The sequence below is a fragment of the Tenebrio molitor genome, chromosome 3 (genome assembly GCF_963966145.1).
Source record: "Tenebrio molitor chromosome 3, icTenMoli1.1, whole genome shotgun sequence".
Taxonomy (NCBI): domain Eukaryota; kingdom Metazoa; phylum Arthropoda; class Insecta; order Coleoptera; family Tenebrionidae; genus Tenebrio; species Tenebrio molitor.
Window position 1 is genome coordinate 2,650,919 of NC_091048.1, and position 25,827 is coordinate 2,676,745.

Consider the following 25,827-nt stretch of genomic DNA (forward strand, 5'->3'; position numbering starts at 1 on the left):
GACGAAACGAGACTCATTATCAGGACCGGCTCTGAATCCTGGTCCTGCCGTTCACAGCCGTGCCGAATTTATCAAATCTTATAAAACAGAAAGTTACGAATGCTAAATTTGACTTTTCTCTTGCAATAGATCAATTGAAATTAAGACTTTATCTTTAAAGAAGTAATTATTGTTAGTTGGCGCTTTTTAATTCTACTTTCTTCAAGTTCTTCCCGGAAAAACTCTAATGGGAAAGTTATTTTATAACTCTTTTTCAACTGATTTTTATAATTTTGTCTATGGATTTCTCTTGAGAATTCCTTAGTATTTTCATTCTCAGTCTACAGTAAATTATTTATTAGGCAGCCTTAATGAAAACGGTAACTTTACGTACTCACAAGCGGACGAAAAATAACGCTTTTTCGGACGCTAACCGTTGATCTGTTTAGGAAGTTAGCAACTATGTAGCAATTATGTAAATAAGTAGTTGTATTGTAAATAGTAAATTTCTAGTTTTGGTGGGAAGCTGATAAAAAATTATTATAAAAAATCGGAAAATCGGTAATATGTGTTAATAAATTTATATATTTGAAAAAGGTAGATACAAAATAATTTTTAATTTTTTCAAATGTCTTGCTTGTCGTGCGGTCGCTTAAAAAATTTATATGCATCTCTGCCAAAAAGTGCCTTCTGTCCGCGCCTATTTCTAGCCTCGGCTGCGCCTCGGCCAGAAAACTCAAACTCGGACGAAAAAGATGCACTTTTTGGCTTTGATACACAAATAACTATTATTTTTTCACTGGAAAATTTCGTTCGTGGTTTTTATTGCGCAAAAAGCGACAATCTAGGAAATACATTTCACTGCAAATTTACTGGAATTAAATGAGACCATTTTTATTCCAAAATAACTTGCTGAACGATATGATGTTTCTGTTGTAAGTTTAGAGTACTGCTGGCAAATGTTTTGATCGCTTCGTACTCGATTACCGTCCCACTAAAATCCCAAGTACCGAAGGAAAGTTTTTGCGTTAGCCACATGGCGTCAATCCGAGCAGATTTTTTCCATTTCCCGTTTAATTACTGGAAACGATTTCTCTAAATCGCGATGATACCACCTCGTGCACAACAATAAATCGCCGCCATAATTTAAGCAAGTATTAATCAAGCGGGAATATTCCCTATTACTGAACGATAGAAAGGGTGCCTCTTTATAATAAAGCAACTTAATGTAAAGTTCCTCACGTTCTTTATGATTTAGTTCTGGGTAGCATTTACATATTTTAATGAGAGGGTCTTCATGATTTAGATGGGGGCCGCGCAAACTTAACCTGCCCCTCGCCCTTCACTTAGGCTGTTTCGCTAATGATCGTACGGGTACTGGAGCTCTTGTAAATAACATCAAATCGAACATGTTTATGGGATGGCCGTAATCGCTGCAAAAATCATGCAAGATGGCCACAAAATAACACTGCGCTGTGGTTTATTTGATTACTTTTACTTGATAATCGAGAACAAACTTGATTCTTTCAGGCAAAGAATTTTTCAATTGCTTTTCAATTCTTCGAATGAGATGTCGCGGTGGTTTACACAATTCTTGGAAAAGCGAAAGAAAATCTGTTCAAAACGGTAATGATAACTATTAAAAAATATTTTGTGAGGGCGCTGGGTCAAGTCGACCCTTCTGTCCACCCTCGCGTAGACAACTACCCCCAGCACTCGCTCTCTTCCCCCATAGACCAACAACAAGAAGTGTCATAATAAATTTTGCTTTTTTCATGTATTGTTCAGTTTTTATTAATTCTTTTGTTATATGTTTTTTTTAATTACATCTTCTTTGAAATCAACCCCTGTAACAAGAGCTGTTACAATTTGATAAAATGTATTACTTTTAAGTGGTTTTTTAAGTTCGTGGTAAAAAAACTTGTGCTGAGCTGTAAAAAAAATTACAATTTTATTTTGGATTCTTCTGCAGTGGATTTTGTTAGAAATACAGACCATTAATCTACTCCATCCCAGGCGAAAATAAACAATTATTTCTATAAATAATTTTCTTTGAGAATTCATTTATAAAAAGGTTTTCAGAATAGTTTAAAAATTCGTTCCTTGGAGCTCTCGCGGTCGGGGAGGCTCCCCCGTGTGCATAGTTGCGATCCGGCACAAAGCACAAAATGCAACTACGCCACCCATAGAGCAAAATGTTTGACAAACATCTGACATGTCAAAAGAGTTTCTGACAAGTTTGATGACACCTTTCCTATTTACTCTTCCTGATATTATTCCAGATTTGACAGACAGGTTCCATGAGGTCCTGCGAGGGATAATTTAAATTCAAGCCCCCATTTTGAGTGCGTACGCCTATGTCTACTGTCAAAGAGTGAACATTTGCGTTGCCAACATATGAAAAAAGTCATCAGATTTTCAAATCACAATCACACGTCGTACAACTCCCGTCGTGAGCTTCTGTTACCATATTTGGAAGAAAGTGTACCACGAGCGAGCATCTGCGCGTACGTGGGAGCCATCGTCGCTCCTCTTAGATAAAAACCTCTCGGTTTGTCGATGCATCCGCGAAACTTGGCGCGAAACTCCACTTATACAAATGCACGCAATCGAAGTAATAATTTCCAATCTAACCGTACGTTAATTCCTATTAGCGATGGCGTTTAATTGAATCTAAGTTCATTTATATGGAGTACGCGGCGAGCTACATACTTAAGAACGGTGGTCGTTTCCACGGCCAGCATCAGACAATGATATAAATTAGCCAATCGCGATTATAAGTATCGGAGCGGTCTGATATACGAACCCGACATTGTATATCTCTGGTGCTTTTAATGTGTCATGTTCGGGTCGCGATTTATTACGAGGAATATTAACGGCTCAAAAATATCCCCGACTGGTTATACAATATAATTACCCGACCTGACCATAATGAGCTTTCGCGTACGTGTAATTATCTCTTTAATATACATAGGCCACTACATCATGCCTCCGGTCGTGAAACGTCACTCCACCTCACACTGCAGCCCTCGCCTTGCACACGTGCAATTAAAAACGTCATTATTGCAAATGCTAATCTAAGTGTCAGGTATTGTTGGCGGTGTTGACCGGACTAACTGTTTTCGACCGGTGCTTGTTGAGTGGTGCTGCCGTGAAGCGGCCGACGTTATAATATTTAATTATAGGTGTGAACATGCTGATGAAATTTTTGGAACATGCTGACTAACCCGTTGCAATTATTACCAATTAGGCGATGCGGAGAGGTTTTGTTGTGGATTTGTTTAAATGGAGACTTGACCCGCTTTGCTGCCGTTAGAACCCCATTTACCTCAAGCGAGGTCTTGATTACGACCAATTGCCTCTAGTTTCCGCGTTAAACCGCTTTTATGAACCTCAAAACGTAACACATCATTTTTCAAAATTACTCATAAAATCCCAACTATTTTTAAAACTACATCGAGTACGTCTAAAAATGATGCAAACGGATTTTGACGTTCCTGACGCATCTAAATGTTGCAAGCCAAACTAAATCCACCAAAGTGCTAGAGAAATATTTATTGGAGCGACTTCTTTAATACTGGGAGATGTTGCTTAAATCGTTGAGATTAAAAAAGAATTGTCAATGAACAAGTGAGCAAAATGCAAAGTGCAGCGCTCCTACTAATCAAGCACTCGGCTTCGCCTCATGCCTGAAACCTAGTTTTCGCGCTGTAAAATACCCCTACCGTACTCGAATGTTCAAAATGACATTTCGCGACCGCAAACGTAATTTCGCGCACTAGTGCTTCAAAATCATGCAAAAAGCATTCGTTTTTTTGAGCATTCTCAAAATAATTTGACTTGATAATAATAAAAATGAATCGCTATTGGCATTGGTGCATGGACAAGCGCCATCTATTCACGAAGGGTACACGACAAATCAGACATAATATGTATTTGTTTCAAAAAATATTGCACAAAATTCGATGCGTAAAGACGTATTCGGCACATTCGCGCAAATGCGCGAAAAATATCTTCTCGCACTCGGTTGGTAAATAATTAATTTCTGTTTTTCTGATTCATATTAACTTTTATGTAAATTTTAGCAACAGTAAATCTAACAAATGCCACTTTTACTTCGAGCACTAACCAAGGTTTTTTTTTAATTAAATCTTCCTCCTCTTAAACTATATAGTCAAAATAACTTTTTTCGGTTCTTAATTGTCAACTTTGGCTCATATGCAAAATTTTGAAGGATTTTCTGTGCGTTAAATTCCACATATCAATTTAATTCAATGTTCCGTTTCCATCAAACAGCTTTACTATTATCGGGAACACTATTCACAGCCAACAAAATGGTTTATTAAGTAATTTATTTGCGACTAGCTACACATAATGACATATTAAAAGCTCAATTTGCTACATTAACATAAACAAACATTGCGCAGATTTGTGAAGGTGATTTCTATCCTAAAATTCCTTGTCCATTTCTTTTCTTCAGTTTATTATTTATTCGTGGCGGCCCCACATCTATGAAAGCATCATCATCATTCATCAGTGAAGTTAAGCAATGTCGTGCGTGGTCAGTGTTTGGATGGGTGACCGCTGGGCGGAAATCATTGCAATTGAATTATGATTTGATAAAAATCTCCGCAATGACAAATAAAACCGGTCTGGATGCTTTGTCCCTATTTTCTAAAAATCAAACAATACATTTTTTGTTTTACATTTTTTTGTGACCAAGAAAAATTATTTAAAAAAATATTTTGCAAATTCGGAGTAAACCTCCACCTGCTTGCGTTAAACACGCGAGGAATTTATTGAGTCACAAGCATCTACAATGGATAATTTACAAATTATCCTCATTGTGTATTTATTTATTCACGACTCTATCAACGTAAACAGCTTTGAAAATCATTAAAGCAAAATAATTAGATATGAATTTTGAAAACCTACAATTAACGTCCCTGCCCTCAGAAATTATTATTTTATGAGCAAGTGCGGAGGCAGACAATACAATTATTTACAACAGGAGAAACTCTTTTTCAGCGATAGGTATGTTATTATTAGTGTTGTACGACAAGAGGACAGCTTCCAACGGCTTAGGCCAATAAAGTTAGTGATAAATTACTGCGAGCAAATAGAAATAGGTTAATGAATAATACCAAAGCAGCGATCCCAAATTTGGTGTTGTAACGTTAATTTTAAGATTAGTATTAAGTATTAATGGAACTTGGTTGAATAATGTTTGTTTGAGCCGGAAGGGTCCGCAATAGATGGTCATTATCAACAAGACCCTTCAGTAAATTATACGTTTACACTTAAAATTTAAATTGAGGTTCTTATATTTACAAGGGATTATTGTTACTGTTTGCTAATTTGGTCAGTTTTCAGTTCAATTTCGGTCTAGTTTATGTGGTTGATCCTTAATTATCTGCTCGATCCCTCTATTTGTTGATTCAAGGATCAAAACTGACAGTTGCAGTTTGGCGCCACAAAACTGCGAATTGTAATTATTAAAATGAAATCAGCTCGATAAAGGATATTGTTTATGTAACTACAGACATATTTATTGAAACGAGTACGCCAATTAAGTTAATTATTATCGTTCAACAATACAAATACATAATGGAAAAATAAAGGTCACCCTCGAGGCGCAACTCACCGTCTGGCCTACAAATACCATTCCGATTACAAAAATAATTATATACGGGGTGGCACGCCAGTGTCACCAGAGTCTTCGTGTGGTGCGGCGTCACTCAGCGTCAACTCCCCTCTCGGTAGCTTATTTGATTCTCAACAGAAATCTCTTCGTATTTTGAAAATTTTCCTGTACGGAGAGGCAAGTGAAGGAACATGTGTTATCCCACGCCTACTAGAGATTCTATGAATGTATAACGAGTTCACCGTTGCTGCACACATGACAATGTGAGTCTGAATACCTCAAATATGTCTGTTTGATAACCCTTCGAATAACTTTCTCGTGTTTATGATAAGCTGCGAGTGTTTGGAGAGACAACTGGAATTCTTTCGGAAGCGATCGAGGGGTGGAGTTTGTCAACAATAGTTTTGAATAGACACTCCCCCAAAAATTGGCGCATCCGGAAGTGTTGACTTCGAGGGGTGTAGATTTGGTGCAGGAGCGGCGACGAAATTTACTGAAGTGTTTTTTTACGTGGAATTGAAGGGTTAGGTGGTCAAATCCACGGGAAGATGTGAGGGGTAGACCGCTGCAGAGTGATTGAAGCTGTCGTGTGGGTTACATAATTACGAAATTGGAATTTTTTTTCAGGACTGAGTGTCGAAGTCGGTTTCTGGGATGCAAAAATCATGGTAGAAATAAAAAAGTATTTACTGGGTAAATATTTAAAAAAAAATCTTCCAGGAGTTTTAATTACGAAAAAATAAAATTATAAAAAATTATAATTTATAAAATTATTATTTCAAAATTGAAATCGCTTCTAAAGTAATTTCTTCAGGTTCTAATGCGCGTTCAAATGAAATCCTGGGCTGAGTAGGCGTTGGAAAAATTAAACCGTTTAGAACAGTGTAAAATTTGAATTTCCCGCCGTTTGACACGAATGACATTTGTTTTTGTTTAATCGGGACATAATTGAATATGTTTGTTTTCAATATATTTGATTCGAGAATAGGAATCATTAAGTTATTCTATTTTTAATGTAAAACATTGCAAAGAAAGAAAAAAAGAAAGATTTTTTTGGCTTTAAATTTTAGGTTAGCTGTCAACATGCTTTCTCAGCCCAGGATTTCATTTGAACGCGCGATAGTTACTGCAGAAAAATCTGCGACGTCCATCTTTTACCCCACTGATATTTTAAATATTAGTAAATGTCAGTAAAGAAGGTTTAACAAAAAACTACTTTTTCGTTTTTGATCTTACTTAGATGGTGGAAAAATCTTTATCTTCAGGCTTCCAAAAATCGCGCCTTTGTGTATATGTATAGAAACGGTCTTTTTTTGTGACCGGACTTGAAACACTTCAAATCCTAGGAGTTGAAATGTCTACAGGCGGCTCGATCGAGTCAAATGTAAGGTCATTTGAAACATTTCTCACGATATATTTGTCAATTAAATTATCTCTATTTAAAAAAGCCTCTAAAAAAGCGAAATAACGAATTATTTATCAGGTACCCCATATTTAACGGATGCCACTGTGGTGTAACACGAATCGCCCGTCTGCGATGTCAAAATCAAAAATAGCAAGATGGCCGTTCAACGTTAAAAAGTAAACTTTAGACTTTAGTAGACTTTACTGATATTATTGAACCTTCAAGTACTAATAATATTGCAACAAGAGAACTAGAAATTAAGTACTGGTGCCTTAAAATTTGAAAATTGTCATTTTACTGTAACTGCAGCACAAAAAAATTAATGAGTTCATGTCCGATTTTTTTTTGGGATCCGCTTGAAGATAAAATAGCATAGGTATGTCATTCAGAGTAGGTCTTTTTGTGCTTCGCCCAGTTGTCGACCTCGACTTCGTCTCGGTCTTCAATCGCTGGGCTTAGCACAACAGACTCGCTTCTACTCTTTGTAATATAATATACTACTTTTTACCGAGGCTCTCGCGTACGTATGAAGTTTTGGATAACTTTTGAGGGTGTCAGATCGAACTATTGAGGTTATGAAAATTGAAACTAAAGACTGACTAGAGTATTTCTAGGAAAACTGTACCAGTTATTAACTTTTCTCAATTTTTTTCGTTTTAAAATTATCCTTTTAAAGAAAATTTGATCGTAAAAATATCCCGACTTTGGCATGACACTAGTGTTGTTTAAATATTTATTCAGCTATAAAAAATGTTAATGGAGAAATAGCACAACTGTAGAACTTGTGGAATCTTGTTGGACAGTGATGCTGGTAAGGAGATTAAATAAAATATCTAAGTATCCAAAAATATATTTTTTATTAAAATCTCAACACATCGTTAGGTGGTAGTTTTTTTGACGTTTCTGGTAGGCTTCGTATGTGTCCTTTTTCTAGAAGATGTTATTGGATTATTTTTATATTTGGATTGTGAAACTGTTTCTTGTCGCCCTTTTCTCACGGACAGTATTCTTTTAATTGTTTGTTTTTGTTTGACTTTTACAAATCTATAGTTCTAATCAATGCGCAACATTCACTGAAAATTCTCATCCGTAAAAAATAAAAAAAAATGTTTATGACGAATTATCAACAACTTAAGACCACTTCCATTCACTCCATGGAGAATTCTTTACGGGATGACGCAATAAATTTTCGGGAATTTATTCACGGTAGAATGGATAAAAGTTGAACTCCTACTAAAGTGTTTTTTAATTGTATAGTTTAGTCAGCCTCTAGACATAGTAAATTATTTGCTGATTGTTTAAAAAATGCGTATTCCACCTTGTCTGACTCATAAATGTTTCTAAAAAATGATTTTGTCCTTGTACTAATTACGACAAAGTTGAGACTTCTGACGTGGAGAGAGATCATTGATCTAAAATCTAAACTCTAGTCTTACGATCAAAAATGCAAAAGTATTTTTGTACTCATAGCCTCAAAATCGGTATTTCCTGGTTGTCCTCGGAGTGCGGAAACAACGATTTCCCGCACGCCGTGTTTTTACTTTGCAAGCAGAAACCAGAGGAAATTGCATTGTAAGGTTGGTATTTAATAACGTAGACAAACGGAAACGTCAATTTATTTTGAACAAACAATTGTAAAATTAATTCTCATCAACACAAAAAATAAGCAATTCAAAAAGGTAATAGTAATAACAGGGGAAGAATTTGTTCATCGTGCTGTGTGAGCGCGGAAGTAAAAAATTACCAATGTAAAATGATTTACATTTTTAATTTTGTTTTTAATTTTTTGAATTATTCGTTACAAAAAATATTGTACCTAACTTTTGCGAGAAATGAAATTTCCCGCGTTCGCCCTAATGCAGCACTCCCTGCGGTCGTGCCGCAAACAAAGTGGACACGCGGGAAATTTCACTTCCCGCATACGTTCGGTAAATAACTATTTCGTTGTATATTGGCTTTTATTTTCAACCAATCGTAAAAGTAATATTTATAGATTTTCATGACAAATCATTATGGCCATATCGTACTAACTATTCTACATAACGTTCTAAACTGCAAGTTTTCATTTTCTCCCTCCAATTGAAATGTATTTTGTTTATTGTCAACATATCTTTATTTTTATTAAATTTAATTTTTGTTACTCGATATACTCTCATCATTTAGATATTCTTAAGTCTAAACGATGCTCTGTGTGTAATGGTTGTTGAGTTGTGAATGTTGTGATTGTTTTTTGTAACGTTTTTTTAGCAGGGCTTCTAATTGGGCGTCTAGCTTGTTAGCCGTCACCAATAATAATAATAAATGTCTCAAGAGAGGAAAACAGTTTGTTCTTTAGTTTAGGCGTACCTCATGGCTCTACCTTGGGCCCTACACTTTTCCAGTTTATATTAGCCATGTTCTTATTATATTGTTATTAAATATGTTAATGATTGAAAAATGTGCACTGATGGATATGGAAATTACAGATAATAATTAATACATGGCGTATTAATTTTTCTTTCACTTCTCTTGTCTTTGCAAATACCATTACACTACATTTTTTTCAATAATCCCTGCTTTCATTCTTCCCTAGTTTATACCAATGACTCTTTTTACAAAATGTAATCATTTTTACTCCTTTTCTAGCATTATTGTAATAACATAATTTTATGCCACATTATACCGGGTGTATTATGAAAAACCTTTGGGGCTATAACTTTCTTATTTTTTATCCGATTATAACAAATGATACGTCAAACAAAATCGTTTTAGAAACACTATAGCCCGACATGCTATGATTTTTTTTTAACAATATATTTTTTGACAGACTGCAGCTAACTTTGTTTTTTTAAGTTGCACTGTATATTTTTTTATCTTTATTCTGATAGATGTTTATCTTCTGAATATACAAACATTAAAATAAAAAATCAAAAATGTGTTTTTAATAAAGAAAATAGAATTTCCAAAAATCAAGTAACCATAACTTTACAATAGCAAATATTTGAAATTACCTCCATTCTCTCTAAGGCACATTCGACACCTTCCACTGACGCCCATTGCGGCGTTTAATAAAAATTCTGGTGGTATTTGTTCACATACTGCTACGATTCTTCCTAGTAAAAATCATCTCTGTTATCGGGCGGAGTCAAATAGACATTGTCTTGAATGTCCATAGTTCTCTTAGTCACTTTGCAAAATTAGAATGCACTTTTATTATTGTTTTGTCACTGCTTGATTAAAAAAAAATTACATTATTTTTTTAATTTCTTCTTTTTGTTTCTATGCATGAGCATGGTTGTTTACATTTTCATATTCAAAATAAAAATCTCTATAAAACTGAGCAAAAAAAGTTAATAGTGCCATTTGAAAAAAAAAAGTTGAGTATCATTTGTCAAAAACAGAACTCAAGAACAAATATTGGATCAATTTAAATTGTAGCCCGTTTAAAACGATTTTGTTTGACATATCATTTATTAAAATCGAATAAAAAATAAGGAAGTTATAGCACCAAAGGTTTTTCATAATACACCCGGTATATTTACTTGTTTCATTTTTATTTAAAAACTATGGTAAAATAAAAATGATACACACTGCCATTATTATTTCGCAACTTATAACCAACAATCATCATGATTTCACACAGTTTTCTTTGGCACGTCATTAACATTTGACGCTACAAAATGTCTGCGCTGCGATAATTATTTGAAAATGTTAACCTTACATAATTAAAAAAATAAAAACAAATACACTTACTAAACCTACAAAACTTGACATTATTAGATAATTAATTTACTCTTAATGGTATTCACTGTTCATTTGAGAATAAGAAAATTACATATAAAACATACAAAAGTACATATAAAGTGGACAACAACAAACCGAACGAAACTAAACATCAAAAAGCAAAAAGGGTGTGAAATTATTATATCCTGTTTCCTTGACTGCAGCGGATGAGAAAACAGTTTGAGGACCTCTTGTAAACATTCTGTGCAAAGCAACAGCTCCGAATGCTTGTTGGGGGAGTTTTTCGTTACTACTCAGTCCCCTCGCAAGGTGGTGCAATGGTTTTTACTAAAACTAAAGCTAAAGAAACACTCAACTATCAGTGAAAATTCCATCAAAATACGTTACGTAATTTATTAGTTAGAAGTGCATAAGAGATACACACATACTCGTAAATACAGGGTCTCTATAAATGATCGTCGGGTCCAGCCAGCCATGGAAACTTGTCAAATTTGAATGTGCCGCTTTGTTCGGCAAATAATGAATGTCACATTTTCAGGTTAGGTTGTTGGCTTTTAACCAGGGACAAGTTTCAACTGTGCTTTACTCTTGCTAACATTAATGTATTTATTATTTAATATCAACACCAACAGGGGAACAATTATTGCCCCCATCGTACCGCCACACACTGTACAGGAATTGGTATGAGAACAAATCCAAACAGATAAATACTCGTATTGACAACACCTTGTCCCCGTATACCACAATACAATACTGCCTTTTTGTCTGCTGTAGTGTTTTCACATTTCTTGTTTTATGCTAGTGGTAAATACGGCCTAGACTGAATTGTCGAATATGGTATTGACTCCCATTTTTTCTTCCAATATAAATAACAGTGTTTTTCATAACAAGTAAGTCTTACTGGTTTTTCAACAAAATCAAATGTATTCAACAACATAATTTACAACACTAAATAACGATAACAAATAGGTATTTTTTTATAAAATAGATTGAAAATGTCCCCTATTAACTTCTAAACACTTGACAATTCTTCATTTATTTTCAAAAATATTTTGCAGCATTTCTTGGTTAAGGGTACAGCAACACTGCTATCCACAGTTCCACACACCAATTTTCAAAACATGTAAAGGAGTCTCTACAAATTGGTGTGGATTCTCAGCACTCCAAATTCTGAAATTGAGATGATTTTCAAACTGATTACATTATTAAACACAACTTTGATAATCTGCAGGTTGGAGTTCTTGTACAACACTAATTTTAGAAAGATGCAGTTGTATATTATAGCCTATTTTTAATGATTTTGTGACAAGTGCTTCGTGGTACACTAGATTGTTGAGATAAACAGGCTATGGATATCTGTATAGTCTTTTCCACCATTTCTTTCAAATCCTCGAGTATTTCATCAGATACTGGTGGTCGTCCTAATGATTTACCCTTTCTAATTGTTCTGATTGTTAAAAATCTGTTCACAATTCGCTTAATGTGAGTTAACAATAATCTTGAATGTTGTTCGGATATTTTGCTGAAATTCATTTTTACAAACAGATAATTCTCCATTACTAAACCTTCCATTTCGAAAGTAAAAAACAACAATGAACGTGTTCTGTTCAACAGAATAAACCATTGTAAAGAAAATAAAGCTAAAATAAAACATAAATCATTAAAGCATAAAACGAATATAAGGAACCAAAACTCGACTGACAAGCGCAAACGAAACGTCATTCACTAACGTCGGAAGTGACCGTGAAAACGAACTAGAATTTGGCATCGGTTTCAAAAAAGCGGAACAGTAAATTTTTTTTCCAAGGCTGGCTTGACCAGACAATCATTTATAGAGACCCTGTATAAACATAACGTAATATAGACAAATAACTACTCAATTTTACCGACATTCTTTTCTATGGGATTTTCTCTAAAAATTCACAATCTAAGTAGGAAACTTGGGACAATGCAGTTGCTTTTGCTCAAACAAACTATTCGCAGAATTCTTACAGCGCATCATTATTGGTTGATACGAGATGCCGCCTTTGACCTAAATGTAGCTTTACATTGGGAAATTGTCCGTGCTTTTCCATTGATCACACAGGTTTCGAAGAGACACAAATCTAATTTAAATTTTTTTAATAAAGGCATCTGTTATATATAAACGTCCCAAACAAATGAAACAAAAACGATTAAACCTGTATCCACACACGTTGTATTTGATGATTTTTAATTTCCCATATGAACTTTGTTATTCGTTTGTGCGGTTTCGTAGCTGAATTTTCATTTACATTTGTCCCATTTTAATGCGTTTTTGTGGCTGAAGGTGAATACGAGTGTTTCATTAAAAGTGTGGTCGCTTCTAAATTACAAACTTTGATTGACTTTCGTAAAAATATTCATCGCGACCGGCCATGTCGCAAATTAATTTTGGACGGACGGTTTTTTGGCCGCATTATCCGACAGGTTAGAACCAAAAGCGATCAATTATAATAATAAGAGTAATTAGCGTGATTTGCGCATTTCTGGTATTGAGATTAATTTAACAAATCAAAGCTAATAAATATTTAAATCGGGCACGGCCAGCATGGCCGAATAATTGAAGGGAATTAACGAAATTAACGGTGTCGGCAATTTAGTTTTTAACGAAATCAGGATTTAGAATAAATTCACGAATTTCTAAAAAATAATGGCCGCCGACTCTGGATAATTAAACAAATTAGGAGCTTATATAATAATAAAAAGTAATTTAAATAATTACGGAAAAATAATTATCCCGCGCCGAGCCATATAATTAAAAACGAATTTTTCGGACACGTTATAATTTTTCTTAATAGCCGTACCTGCGAGAATTTTGTTTAATTTGTAATGAATTAATTTCAGTGAGGTGTTTACTGTTCCGTGTCTAATTCAACACGAAACAGATTTTACTAATTATAATTTTATGTAAGACAAAATGAATTAATGCAATTGTTATTAACTTCAAATGCATTACTATTAATGGTAATGTGATTTATTCTTTAATTGTCTGCTTTACCTTTACCGCCATTATTAACTCCTCTGCGCAATTTACAAAATAATTTGTCATGCTGCCGTGCTCCACGTTGGCATTTATCATCATATTATTAACCGTATGTCGCAACTATATTATCTACAATTGAACTAAATAACTTTGATGGTGGCAACCGCAACGCAATCAAAAAATTAGGAAGCCCACTTGCTCTTGAAAAGTACAACCCTGCTCTCTGATTGCTTTTTTTTAAATTATTGTTAGTGTCATTTTTTTCTGAGCGGAGTAGAAGTCCTTCAAATCCTAGAAGTACAAGTGTCCCATAGGCGGCTCGACCGAGTCAAATAATAATCGAGTCATTTGAAGCATTTGTCACGATGGAAACGTATTGTTGGCATACTTCGACCATTTGTCAAACAATGAAAACCTGAAGAGTTCAACACTTTGGAGTCATTATTCAATGTTCAGGCGGAATTAAATATTAACCACAATATTCAAATTGCAAACTATACTAAACTATGTACTTGCTTTAAAAAAAAATATGGATATAGAGCGAGAAAATCGAAAATTCTATCAAAAGAAGGGGTAGACAACTTTCTATAAAATGCACCGGATGAAAAATACGAAGGTAAAAGTTTTGAGTTCCTAGAGGAAAAATTATAAATGATTATTGTAGGTTATATCGAGCGTTCAAATGAAATCCTGGGCTGGGAAGGTGTTGAAAACCGTCAATTGTTGTGCTTTTTTAAAACATAGATTAACTGGAGCATGTTGACAGCTAACCTAAAATTTAGAGCCAAAAAATCTTTCTTTTTTTTCTTTGAAACGTTTTACATTAAAAATAGGACAACTTAACGATTCCTATTCTCGAAGCCAGATATCTAAGGGCACCCTTTGCTGAAAACAAACATGTTCAATTGTGTCCCGATTAAACATAAACAAATATCATTCGTGTCAAATGGCGGGAAATTCAAACTTTACACTGTTCTAAACGGTTTAATTTTTCCAATGCCTACTCAGCCCAGGATTTCATTTGAACGCGCGATATTGATACTAGGTGGGACCGGCGATTGCCAATGTGACGAATTGACGAATGTGACAGTAGCAGATGTTGAAGATTTGTGGTCTGCAATTTTAGTGAAAGTTCGGGATACACAAAATTGTAAATTATCATTCACGATCTTGGGAGAATTTTATCTCGAAATTTGCAGAAAGCACATCTCCGTTCGAAAAGACAAAGGTATAAATAGATTTTTGGTCAAATACTATAACCGTAAATGTGCAAAAATGGTTATGGGGAAACATAAAATTGGATCTGCTCCACGAGAAATAGCCTCCTCTCTAAAAGTGCCCAACTGCAATGAATATACAGGTCACTGTCTCAGGCGCACATCAGCCACTTTGTTAGTGGACAATGATGGTGATATTTCTGCCCTAAAGGTTCCATCGAAAAAAAAACAAACAGCGATGAAAATCCTAGCATCAAATAACTTAAATAATATTGTAGATTTTACAAATATAACTACAATACAACTACAATAACTACTACCACTGCTCACTAGTAACATAACAACAAAAGAAGCTAGCATTACTGATATACTTATACAAAATAGTACATATGTATATATCATTCAGAGTAGAAGGTCTTTTTGTGCTTCGCCCAGTTGGCGACCTCGACTGCGTCTCGGTCTTCAATCTCCGGGCTCGACACAAAAAGACTCACTTCTACTCTTTATGATATACCTACATAATATACTATTATTTTACTTTAATAATTGATCATTAGAAAAAAACAGAATGTGTCGTAAAGACGCACGATAGAAGTGAAACTTTTGTATCACAGGGAAACATTGTAATTATACATCAATCACTTTTAAATGGCATATTCACAACAAAATTGTATATTTTAATGAAGAAAATAAATTATAAACAACGATAACACTAAACAATATCGAAATGCGTAACTCATTGTTCATTTTTAAGCCTCCAAATCAAAGAGAAGACATTATCGATAAATGCCGTGAGTATGACAAAGACAGAGACACTGCTCCCACTCGACCCAATAGTGTTTACCCCCACCACTTTTCGTCACACAAAAAGGTTGCCGATCAGAATTTCAAGACCCTCCCATAAAAAGTTTCACTTCAAAAAATACAAGAAAGAGACCGTCTGTACAAACGAAAAAAAAAAAGGAAATACACATTCCTCAATATTTTTAATTACTTATTGCCATTACCGTTTGGGAGTAAAGTAGTCTAAGCTTTATTTCTGGAACTTGTTAATGTCCGGTAGGAGTGGTTTCACTGACATTTATGTGTGATGTTTCTAACTATTTATTGCTGTCCGAAGGGTTGCATAGAAACGAAGGGGTTGCAAGGCTTATGGGGTGGACAGAAGTCCTAGGATATTGATGTCAGTTTGTACTAAACCGTATCTATGTTCAATGAATGGGTCATTAATAACAGAGTTATACAGGTGATTCTGAAATAAGTTTGGAAAAAAAAACCGGTAATTGGTGATGATGAGAAGAAGTCATAGACAAACATTTTTCTTATACAAGTTTTTTCGTTTTCGAGATACAAATCATTGAAAATTTGGTAAAAATTGCTAGTACCTTGCTGAGTTAAAGGTGATTACCTGATTATCTTGGTAGTTCAGCAACAATAATAAATCAACGGTGCCCGTCAGTCACAAACGTAACCTTACTTCTTTCGATAATTTCCTTAGAAACATTTACAAAGCAGTGTGCTTGCACCTACGCCTTTATTGTGGAGTTGATGTAACAATGGTTGCTAATGAAGTGAACAAATTCGGACAAATTTTCCCTATTCATAGGCGTTGAAAATACAAGGATATAGGGTAATTTCCTTCCTTTTGATTTCACCTCCAAAAGTCATTTAGGCAGAATTATTTTGTGTCAAGGATACTCCACATTTTTTTCCAAACTTATTTCAGAATCACCCTGTATGTTGCCTCAAACATTCTTTCAGCATCTTTGGTGTTTTTACGAATTTCTAAGAACATTACTTTCTTTGGACTTTTAGTTTAAATAGAAAGTGATATTCTTGTGTCTTTTTATTATCTTAAAAAAACAACAGAAAAATTTTGTATATACAGGCTGATTCATATAATATCATACAAACTTTAACCGGTGGTAGATTCCAACCCGTAGACACTCTTACGCCGCATTTGTTCACAATGAAAAAAAAATGTGTCGTGAGGATGTTTCAGTCGAGTGTTTGGCGAACCGAATTTTTCCGTCGATTCATAACCATGGATCCAAAATGGGTCGTTTACTTCACACCTGAAACGAAGGAACAGTCAAAACGATGAACTAAACGGGATAATCGGCTCCAAACAAGACGAAGGCAGTTGCATCTGCAAGGAAGGTCATGACGTCACTTTTTTTGGATGCCCGTGGGATAATTTTCATTACACAGGCCTGCAAAACAAAACTTTTTAAGCGATGTTTTGATTTTGATAACTGATTTTGTATAACATTGGAGCCCTGATTACAAAAATACAATTCATTTTTTTGTATCACGTCAGGTTTTTTCACAATTAATAAAAAAAAATTAAGCAATTTATTTAGGAAATTAAGATGTTTATAATAATTCTTGGTTAATAATCTAACTAAATTTTTTATTCCTTATGAGAATGGCATCTTTAACGTTTTGTGACGAAACTTCTTTTAATTGATTGCCTGCTGTATATTTTTTTTTGGGTAGATCGCGCTGTAACATCCAGCAAAAGTCTACCATCATTGATACGCTCCATTTTCCTTGATATCACCTCTCCATTTGTTTTATATCTTGGTCAAGACGTTCCCCTTGTTCCTCGCTGACAGCATCAAGATTTTTAGGAAAAAGATTTAAGTGCGAAAAGAGGAAATTCACTTTCAAACTCATATTACATCCCAAAATGTGAAAATTTTTAAACATGATTCTTACAATATTTTCGTAGTCTTCATCTTTGTGATTTCCAAGCAATTTTTCTACGACGTTCTTAAATGCCGTCCAGGCATTCCTTTCAACAACATTCATAGAATTTTGAAAATCATTACCTTTGTACAAAGATCTTATTTGAGGTCCTAACCTCTTTTAATTTGGCATTGGAGAAATCTGGTAACTTTGTACATTAATACTTGAAACATTGTCCATTTTTATCAAGAGGCTTTACAAATTGCTTCAAACAGAGTTTGATATGCATTGGTGGTAGCTAATACTACTTTTTTAGGATACAAATAAATTATTTTTTATTATTGCTTCCCGGTACAAGTCTAGTTCTTAAAGGCCACTTCTTTTGAGTCCAATGCTTGTCTCGTGCCCGGCAGTCCCACTCGCAAATAAAACAAGGAAATTTCGAATATCCATATTGTTGTCCGATATTACAATATCGAAATTTTGAAATAATTCATTCATTCTAGGTGAACATTTCAATTTGAAGAAAAAACGATTTGTGAAAAAACTAGACGTGATAGCGCAAAACCAAAATAATTTTCGTAATCAGGGGGTCGAAATTGTTCAAAAACTGTCAATTTTATGCAAACATCGAAATCAGTGCAGACCTGTGTTATCTTCAAAAAGGAAAAATCCGGGAGTATTATACAAACTTATTGCAGCGTTTGAGTAATGAAATCAAGAGAAAATGGCCGCATTTGGCGAGAAAGAAAGTGTTGCTGCATCAAGACAAAGCGCCAGTTCACAAATCCGCGATGGCCAAAATCAATGAGTTAAAGTTCAAATTGATTCCTCACCCACCCTATTCGTCAGATTTAGTCTTCTCGGATTATATTTTCTCTCCAAACTTGAAAAAATGGCTCGGTTGTAAAAGATTTGCCAGCAATGAAGATATGGAGTCTGTGGTTAATAGCTATTTTGGGGAGCTCGACGGTTTTCACTATAAAAAGGGTATCGGAACTTTGAAAATCGCTGTGCGAGGTGTATCGAGCTAGAAGGAGACTATCTAGAGAAATATGAATATTTTTTCTCAAATTTTTTGTGTCTTCTTTGTACATATGGGACTACCCCCATACTTATATGAAAAAATAGCTTTTGTAAAATTCAAAACACCTGTTGATAACACAAATAAAATGATATAACAATCAGTTTGAATAATACAGGCAATTCAAGATTATTTCAAATAAGGAAAATGTTGTAAGTGTTTTTATCTTCAAACGATTGAAATTCGCGCCTCTATAGATACGGTTGAAGTGTTTTTTTTTTTGTAACCGAACTTGAAAGGCTTCAAATCCTAGGAGTTGAAATGTCCACAGGTGGCTCGACCGAGTCAAATGTAAGGTCATTTGAGACATTTCTCACGATTTATTTATCAATAGTTACACGAAATATTAATAATTAAATTATCCTTATTAAAAAAAAAGCCTCCGAAAAATTGAAAAAACAAAATTTTTACCCAATATTTAACCGGTGCCACTGTGGTGTAACACTAATGTGTGGATGACAGATGTCAAAATCAAACTTTAGACTTTAGTAGACTTTACTAATATTATTGAAGCTGCAAGAACTAATATTGCAACAAGACAACTAGGAATTACTGGTGCCTTAAAATTTGAAAATTGTAAGTTTGTAGATCGTCATTACACTGTAATTGCAGCAAAAGAAATAAATGAGTTAATGTGCTGTCTTTAAAAATTGCATGTTAACAACTTCATAATAAAATCACAGCCTACTCTAATTCCGAATTTATTTGAAGGCATGGTATCATTCAGAGTGGAATGTCTTTTAGTGCTTCGCCCAGTTGCGGCCTAGACTTCGTCTCGGTCTTCCATCTCTGGGCTCAGCATAAAAAGTCTCACTTCTACTATTAATGATATAATCTGCTGCTTTTTAGTCTTTTTCAGAATGTTATTGGGACGTCATTAATTTGCGAGAATTTTAAAAATTGATTCTCTAGAAAATACTTATTTATAATTTCAAACAATATAGTGAATGATTTTGCTCATAAATTATCTCCAAAAACATAATTTTTATATTATGCTTTGTTAATTATCTTGTATTACATCAATTAGACTTTTTAATTTGCTGACTCCATGGTTTAACGATTAACAACATTTTTATTAATGTATGTTAAAAAGTAAATCTAAAATTATTCTACTTTTACCCACCTAACACGCCTTGTTTCAAATTCTCTCTTTAATAATTTTTTTTTTGGTATACCCAGTCATTTTTTTTTTATACACTGTATTTAGTTTAATATTTCTTTCCTATTTGTCCATTAGTGCTGTAAAGAATTTGGACAAATAAATTTATTATTATCATTATCATCTCCTTGGAATTAATGGGTTATCAGAATTTTGACTGTTTTATTGAAGTATTATGCTTCAGTAGCTACAAATAGTGAAAAAGCTTAACTTAAAACAAAAATAAAACTAATAGTTTTAGGAAATATGTATTTATCAGGTGAATAATTTAGTCAATTTTGTAATATTATTTATCTACGATCATCAGATAAAAGCAACATTATTAATGTAAAAGCTCTACTCTAAGTTGTCATTTTATCCACCGACAAATTAAAAGAGAGCTCTTATCGGTTCCCAGTCATGGAAAAAATTGACACGATCTTTAATTCAACGGAATTTGGACCAATCAAAATTAGAAATATATATTTTTTCACGATCGGGAGTAGAAATCAACTTCTCGGATGTCAACGTCGTCACAGAAGAGTTTTTATTTTTTTGACAGTTGTGACAAAAATCTAATGAGAGTTTTCATTTTTTTTGACAGTTGTGACAAAAATCTAATTGTGTTGTCAAGGCATAAATCTCAAAGACTACTAATTCCATTAAATTCATCGAAAGATGACAACTCATTTGTCATCATTTTTTTATTCCTAAAATTTGAGATTTTTGTGCTGTTTCTACTCCCTCCCGTGAAAAAAATAGTATATATACTTCTGGAGAGAATGCTCATTTTTCCCTCAGTGCTTTGTAGCCCTCGGGCTTCGCCCTTTGGCTACAAATTGCACCTTAGGAAAAATCATGCATTTCTCTCCCTCAATATGTAATATACTATTTTTATTTTTCCACCATTCTCATTTTGGCAACAGTTTGCAGTAACGGCAGCAATATAACCAATTAACCAAATACAAGAACGAACATTAAAATTTAAAAAATTTAAAATATTGAACTAAGATTTTGTTTATTTTTTTTTTGTATAATTGATCGTAGATAAATTATACTATTTTGTTCTATACCTCCCTAGAAAGTGAGTCACTATCTATAGTTACCACTGAATGAAAGTTTCAATTTCGCTGACGCATAATTGAACTTCGATTAAAAGAATTTGTATATTGAAAATAATAATTTTAACAGTTCATTTTACATAATTCATCACAACGACAACCACCGAATATGCCCATCATCTGAACTTTCTGAAGGATTCACTCTTGGTCCGCCGCTTCCAGTAAAACCTTGCACTTGTTTCTTGAAAAAGTTGCAGCTTTTTTCGGCTAATATTTTCTACAATTTGTTTTCAAAAAGGAGGTGAAACTGCTGAATCTGTACCATTTATTATATTAAAACAACTAATAGCTTATGAAAAAACCTCTAATCTGGAGACGTCAACGTTTTGAAATACAAACAGTACTCTTCAACATTGGTGATGCTGCTCCTATATAAGTATATGTATAAATTTTTAAAATATGCCATCATAACATTTTCCTCTATTCCTTTCATCCGTTTCTCGGTCTGCTATTTGTGTAAATTTTTCCAATTCTTTCTGATATCGTAATTTTAATTTTGTAGGCAACATTTGGTACCTCGCGGCACTTGCCAGGACATCAGGAACATATCATCATCCATTTCAACAACCACTTTATTGATGTTACAGAACTTTGTTTATTTTGTATATTTTTTTCCATAGCAACAGATCCCTCCGAACATGTGATGATTTACTTATTTTATTTTAATTTGATTTAAAATTGCGATTACAAAATTACGGACTCACTTTCTAAGGAGGTATCTCAGGTATCGAACAAAACTAAATACAGCACTCGAGAGTAGGGCCGCTTTCGTTCACTCGAATTGCATTTCGCGTGAACAAAAACTTCTCCTCTCTTGTACTGTAAATAACTAACAAAGCAATTAACAAACGTCTTGTGATTGGTCAGCTAAAATTGCTTACCGTATCGATACTGTAGGACCCTCAACACTTTTTATTTCAATTTTAGCCTTGATTTTTCACTAGACAATTTGCTATTAAAATATTATGCGGCAGTTCTGGGACACCGGTGTAATTAGAAAAAATATTACGATTTTAGACATGATTTTAAAAATAACTTTCTACTACCAAAGAAGACTTATTCAATGATTTTTTAAACATCTTTCTGTGAAATGGCGACAGTATTGTAAATATTAGCGGATCGTAGTACAAAGAAAAGAGAGAAGATTTAAATTTTTGCGTGAAGGAGCTTCCGATCGTGTAATTTTTCAGTCGATGCCGCACCAGATAAAATCCGACGTTAGTGTTTAGTACAGCGAAATGAACCGGATTAAAAAGCGCAAACACTCCGTCATGAATTATTAATATGAGCGATGAGCGATGCACCTGTAACATGATTTTTATCGATGCAACAGCATCCGATTAGAGCTTGATTAATACGAATCCGAGAATATGTCGAATAAGGATTAAGATAGCGTTTTATTGAGTGGAGCTGACTCGATCGGCCGTAAATCTTGTCCGCAATTTAATATGTATAGGTATACAAACTGGAAAGGTAATGGCAGAGATATCTTGCGTATGAATTTTTGTGGGGGCGGCGCTCGCTGGTCACGGCCGGCTGTGGCCGGGGGTGGTGCAGCATCGTCCGAAGCGACACCTCGCCCCGGCGCCCATTAATACTCCCGATATTGAATGATGTATCATTGCGCCATAAAAACGCAGGAAATGTGATATGGGAGCGGCCTGCATACACTACAGAAACTAAATTACTGGATTTTTCGAAATGAAAAATAACAAATAGCCCGGCTTACTCCCTCTCTGACGATATGATGGCCATAATTTATACCCCGGCTACCGTATATGCTGCGCCGATGAACATTTATTTTCATTTTTATTATCAGGAGATTAAAATTGTTGCAGTACATGGAGTCATTTAAATATTCGGAGGATTTGCGCTGGGGCGGATTTTGACGGAGGGTGCTCGTCAGGTGCTACAACCTTAATCAATTCGCACGTGTTAGGCCTCCGCCGGGGGGCCCCGACAAACCCCGTCGCTCCCATTTCCTCTCAAAAATGACAATACACACGACTCCAACGAGAAACGACGCAAAATATTATTAAGAAAACTGATAAGAAACAAGAGTTGAATTTCAGAAGAAGAAATTAAGAAGATGTTCTTTCAACAGTAAGGCTTTGGTGCCATTAAGAATTCATTAAAAAAAATCCTCTAGAAAAAAACAATACACACGACACCAACAAGAAGCAACGCAAAATAGTATTAAGAAAATTGACAGAAAACAAAAATCGTTAAAAAAAACAACAGTTGAAAATCAGAAGAAAGTAGTAGATTATATCATTAAGAGTAGAAGTGAGTCTTTGTGCTAAGCCCAGAAATGAGACCGAGACGAAGTTGAGGTCGCCAACTGGGCAAAGCACAAAAAAAGCCATCAATACAAAGAGAGAACAATATTTGCCGGATATGAATAACATTTTTTAGAGTTTAACCCAAGAAGATTTTTGTAATCTGTGACCTTTCGTGTCAAGACTGGTATTTCCTTAAGATCCAAAAACTATGGTGCAGCCAGAGGTAGTGGTCGTGGTAATTAATTATTACTCCAGTCGTACACGTGATGTATGCAGAGAGATTCAAATTTTATGCTGCCACGCGATTAACAGCAGATTTAATTGAAGAGTAAGTACGTAAGGAAGATGATTGGCTGAATGAGGTATTGCATAATTTAGAGATGGATGTATGTATGGTTTATAAAGGTTTGTCACAGTAAAAACTTCTGTCTAATTGCTTTCGTGGCATTGACTCTACTGTATGTCAGAAATTGGTTTCTGAATCGCCAACCCAAGGCAAATTTAAAAAAAGAAGGCACGGCATCGAGGCCAGATTTATTTATCAGTTACAGCAATTTTTCTAACTTCCATAAAATCTTAACAATTTTACATGATCACAATAAATTTTGGCATTTATTTTCGTTCTGCTCTAAACAATAACTCGTAAATATCGGTTTGTTGAGCTTTAAACATCATACCTAGCACTTCTGTTGGCAAAATATTTTGCGTATATTTTATGAAACAATATAATTAATTAATTAATTAAATTTATTTATTACGACTGTTGATTTAGTTATTACTATATTACATGTTAACGTGCAATACTATGAACATTATCAGTTTGTACCTGTTGATTAATAAATAAATATAATAATATACGCAACCGTGAAGTACGTATTTAAATAGTAATACATAAAATTATGTTACTTTTGAGAAATTATTAACCGACTGGTTTAGTTGCTTATGTTCTGTTTTTCTTGATGAGATAACAAAACGTTTTTAGTAGGCATTATTCATTTTGATGAGAAAGAATAGGTCGAAACGCAAATTTAATAAATCTTACTACGTTACAAGGTGAAGAATAACAATAAAAAAATATAAAACTTTCGTTAAAGGTATAGAAAACAAAGGAAAGATGAGATGAAAGGTTTCATCAAATGAACATTAAAGAAATAATAAAATAAACAAACGAACGAACAAGGCCGCCAATGTTACAATGGCTTTGTGTCATTAAAGCAGCAGATGACTCGTCAAGATCTTCAAATAAATGATCTACGACTGCTTGAATAAGGTAATGAAGTGCATTATCAGACTAGTGAGGTAATGAATTAATAATTTTATTTAAATACACAAATAATGTAAAAAAATAAGAGTATCAAAATGTATTGAAACTTGCGCCACAAAAACATTCATATTACGAGTACAATAGTTATTTGGACTACTAGTCCAGAAAATGATATTTTGCGAGTGAGTGGTATTGCGTAGCCAAGGCGCCTAGCCGCGGAGAGCAACACGAGCACTCGCAAAACATTTTCTGGACGTGTAATCCACAACATTTTTCATGACGACAAATTTAAATCATTTTTAAAAAGTAAAAAATTATTATTAATTAATTCAACCGAAGTAACTTCTATGTCAAACTTTGTTGACATTTATGAACCAATGCTGCCAGCCCATTCTCTAGCGAATTTTTAACCAAGGTCACTTTTGTAAGTACTAGACCGGGAATTTAATGTTCCCGGCGGATTTTGAATCTTTCAAAACCGTCGATAACGGCCGGCGGCGTGAAAATATTAATTACAGATTTTTTTTTAGTTTAGTTCAGTCAAATTTTCTAAAATAATTGCCAATTGATCGGTGTGGTTAAGGTGTTGTGCAAGATATTTTGAAACAATTTCAACTGTATTTTGTCCTTCAACACTTCCAAGAGTCCAAGAGAAAGCAGATTTGTAGATTCTTCTTTTCTACAGGCTTCACCGAACCTACGGATCAATGCAACGTTGAAATCAAAATAGTAAATGTATGAGGATGATTTGGTAACATCTTGAAGATCTCATCCTCGTCAGCAAACATTTTCAATCGTCAGCTTTTTAGCAAGAACTTGATCACATCGTGTTTTAGCTAAAATGTCTGATTTCTCAAGTGTGTATCCTTCTTTTCCCTGCAAAAAAAAAAAAAAATAAAATGACTGCATTTGCAATATCCACATTTTTCTTCATAGATAGTTTGCCCACAATCCACTGGAAGATATTTCGAAATATGCTCGCTATAAGCTAATAGAAACTTTTCATTTATGACATTGTTGACTTTCTTTGCTTCGCACCACTTGTACTTTCGTTCTTTGTAGCAAAAGTGATGATACTACATTTGTTCTTGCTTCGATCATGTCTGAAGGGACAGTCTCCGAATGATTCAATTTTTAATTTTTTGAGAAAATCATTACAGAATGTCGGTAAACCTAATTCAACAAAAATTGATGCCGATTGTCATTTTGTTGAACAAATAAAATCAATCTCTTTCCTTCGATTTTAAGTAAAAACTATTTAACGACATAATATTT

The 25,827-nt window shown here is 34.2% G+C and overlaps 2 protein-coding genes across 2 annotated transcripts in view; one reads left to right on the forward strand and one right to left on the reverse strand.

Moving 5' to 3' along the window:
* The window catches only part of LOC138125600 (transcription factor HES-1-like), a 124,663-nt gene that overhangs the window by 24,154 nt on the left and 74,682 nt on the right, over window positions 1–25,827 (reverse strand). The window lies entirely within an intron of this gene.
* The window catches only part of pdm3 (pou domain motif 3), a 189,258-nt gene continuing 169,297 nt past the window's right edge, over window positions 5,867–25,827 (forward strand). The window contains exon 1 of the mRNA XM_069041023.1: window positions 5,867–5,886. The gene's annotated coding sequence lies outside the window, so the exon portion shown is untranslated. The remainder of the gene's footprint in view (window positions 5,887–25,827) is intronic.